General features: G+C 39.6%; 1 pseudogene; it reads left to right on the top strand.

Moving 5' to 3' along the window:
• Positions 1-2,175: 2,175 nt before the first annotated feature.
• On the top strand, positions 2,176-3,461 carry LOC120859426 (annotated as a pseudogene).
• Positions 3,462-3,704: the final 243 nt, after the last annotated feature.

Below are 3,704 nucleotides of genomic sequence, written 5' to 3'. Positions count from 1 at the left end.
ATAGAGGGTTATCATGACCATCTTTCTAAATTCCATATATATATATGTGTTCATCTACTGTATTGATGTTTTTCTTTCTGGCTTAACTTCACTCTGTATAATCGGCTCCAGTTTCATCCATCTCATTAGAATTGATTCATATAAAGTCTGCAAGCAGTAAGTGCTGGAGAGGGTGCGGAGAAAAGGGAACCCTCTTACACTCTTGGTGGGAATGCAAACTAGGACAGCCGCTATGGAGAACAGTGTGGAGATTCCTTAAAAAGAACTGCCATATGACCCAGCAACCCCACTGCTGGGCATATACAGCGAGGAAACCAGAATTGAAAGAGACACATGTACGCCAGTGTTCATCGCAGCACTGTTTATAAGAGCCAGGACATGGAAACAACCTAGATGTCCATCAACAGATGAATGGATAAGAAAGCTGTGGTACATATACACAATGGAGTATTACTCAGCCATTAAAAAGAATATACTGTCTTTCTCTGTCTGACTTCCTAAGTGTTCTTTTTAATGCTAGTGTAGATTCAAGTATTTACTTAACTTCGTTTTCAGAACATTTGTTGCTACTCTATAGAAATGTGATTGACTTCTAAAATATTTGTTTTGCATTCTGCCGCCTTTATATTAATGCTAATACTTGTGGTTTTCTTCAAGATTTTCTAGATACAAAAGTATGTCATCTCCAATAAAGTTTGACTTTTTCCTTTCCATACTGAAGGTTGTTTTTTTTTTTCTTTTTCTTTTTTTTGGAAACAAGAGCAACAATTCCTTTTTGTTATCTGATTGCTCTGGTTATAGAACTGCCAGTATAATATTGAGCCAGAGTTTGTAATAGACTTCCTTGTGGTGTTCCCCATCTGAGAAGGAAAGCTTTCAGTTTTTCGTTGTTAAGTATGATGTTAGGTGTGGGTCTTTTACAGGTAGCCTTTGATTGAGAAAGTTCTCTTCTGTTCTTAGTTATTAAGTGCTTTTGTAACCCCTGTTATGCAAAGGTGCTAGATTCAGGGAAATGCTTTTTCTGCAGGCAGATGTGTTTTTTGTTTCATTGTTTTACAATGGCATAATGTTGATTGATTTTCATATAATGAACCAACTTTGCATACCCCCGTAAATCCCATGTGATCATGGTGTACAATCTTTTTTATATGTTGTTAGGTGTTGTTTGCCAGTATTTTGTTAAGGACTCTTTCACCTGGGGTCATAAGGGATATCGGTTGTGTGTGTGTGTGTGATGTCTCTGTCTGATATTGGGATGAGAGAAATACTGGCATCACTTTGCCTGCTGTGTGGGGAAGAGACCTGTGGAGTAAAGGATGAAGCATTATTGGATTTAAGTTTAGCCAGGATTAGAGGGAGAAATTTAGGATATATCAGTGTGGAATTGGGGTGAGATTATCAAGAGAGTTCATTCTCTATTTCCTAGGCCTGTGTTAAGTGCTTGACATTGAATTACGCTGTTTGTTAACTGTGTATAGATACTTTCTACTTTGAATTTGCTACCCATTTTCTTTATTAAGATTTATGAAATTAGAATTTGTGAATCAGTTGTAATGTGCATTTAAGAGACATTTTCTTCCAATTTTACTACAAAACAAGATGCCATTGAATAGCTGATGCCTTTCAAAAAGAGCTGTTAACCTTAAGTCTAAGAAATAAGCATGTGTGTCTTTAAGATACAGAAACACGTTTAAAAGTTATAAATTTGCCCAAGAAGATGCAACTGGTGTGTGGTTAACTTAGCATTCCAACTTAATCTCCTTTGACTCCAAAGTCCATGTTTCTCAACACTGTACCATAATGCTTTTGTAAAACTACTCGTACGTTACATGTGATTTCACCTGATGATCAGTAGTGATGGTGTATTTTTTTTTCTTTCTTTTTTTAAACAGAAGAGATCAAGGTAATCCTGGGAGAAAGCTATGATTCTAGCGTGATGTAGACTTCTGGTCATAGGTTTTTCAGCTGTCATCCAGTCTCTTTGACACTCAGTGTCTTTGTCTGTAAGATAAGGGTGTTTATAACTAACCCTAGAGTTTTGGAGATGATCAAATTGCACATTTTTTCTGTACGTAACTAATACGTAGTATGTTTATACTTAGGTGGCAGTTTGTATAAAGGAAGCGCTGGGACTTGTGGCCGCACCCTGTAAGAATGAAAAAGTGTATTAACAATATGGAACCACCATGTATGTTACGTGAAGAAGAACAAGAGCCAGAACTACGGAAGAGCGAGGGAGAAACCAAACAAGTAGATGATGATGATGATGAAGTGATCTTGGTTGGAGTGGAAGATGTAAATGAAGATGCTGATGTGATCTTTGTTGGGATGACCTCAGCTTCAAAACCAATCGTTTCAAACATACTGAACAGAGTCACCCCAGGTTCTTGGTCAAGGAGAAAAAGGTATGGTCACGTCAGGAAAGGTAACGCTCACAAATTACAGCCTGTTAGTCATGTGACTCCTACATCAGAAGCAAAGAGTGTCTTGCGGGTTTCTGACTCTGAATCAAGATCAACAGGTAGTCCTGTTATTACTGAACCTTTGTCTCAAGCTGATGATAAAAATATTTCTCCACAAATAGCACCTAATAGCTTCTCAAAGGAGTTATGTTCTTCTTTGATTACCTTCACAAGTTCATTGCAGCATCCAGCAGCAACAGCAGTTTCTGCAGGAGATATGAATAAAAGTCCTCATGGATCAAAGCGAGTTTTCACTTCGGAAACAAAGAGCACAAATCCCAAAAGGCCTAAACTCAGCGATGGCATGATAGGGGAACATTCTTTAGGTTTTTCCCCTTCAGGTATTGTTCATCCAGTGACTACTCAGCAAAGCACACCAGACCATGTCCATACCTCACTAAGCCATGTTCAGCATGGAGAACCTTGTCCAACACCTTTGGCAAAGGACAGTGTTCATTGCAAGCCTGTAAGACCTTCAGGGGGAAATGGACTGACAGAAACTGATTTTCCAAGTTTAGCAAGTCCAAACAAGATTGTTGATGCCACAGGAGGAAATCTGATTGTGTTACTTCGTGACTTCTACTATGGAGAGCATATAGGGGTTGGGCAGCCAGAACCGAAGACTCACACAGCCTTTAAATGCCTCAGCTGCCGGAAAGTTCTAAGAAATGTCAAGTTTATGAATCACATGAAGCACCACTTGGAACTTGAGAGGCTGAGAGGTGACAGCTGGAAAAACCACACCACCTGCCAGCACTGCCACCGCCAGTTTCCTACTCCCTTCCAGCTGCAGTGTCACGTTGAAGGTGTCCACACTCCCCAGGAGCCCTCCGCAGTCTGTCAAATCTGTGAATTGTCCTTTGAGACAGATCAGGTTCTCTTAGAGCACATGAAAGACACTCATAAGCCTGGTGAAATGCCCTATGTATGCCAGGTTTGCAGTTACAGATCATCATTTTTTGCAGATGTGGATGCACATTTCAGAGCATACCATGGTAACACTAAGAATTTGCTTTGCCCATTTTGTCTCAAAATTTTTAAAACTGCAGCACCATACAGACGTCACTATAGAGGGCACTGGAAAAAGAGTTTTCACCAGTGTTCCAAATGTCGGCTACAGTTTTTAACTTTCAAAGGGAAAACGGAGCACGAGAGCCAATGTCATCAAATGTGTAAGAAGCCTAAGCAGCTAGAAGGATTATCCGCTGAAACAAAAGTTGTTATTCAGGTATCCCTGGAACC

This window comes from Oryx dammah, unplaced genomic scaffold (genome assembly GCF_014754425.2).
Source record: "Oryx dammah isolate SB20612 unplaced genomic scaffold, SCBI_Odam_1.1 HiC_scaffold_896, whole genome shotgun sequence".
Taxonomy (NCBI): Eukaryota; Metazoa; Chordata; class Mammalia; order Artiodactyla; family Bovidae; genus Oryx; species Oryx dammah.
Note: the sequence above shows the minus strand (reverse complement) of the source record. Positions and strands in the feature narration are given on the sequence as shown.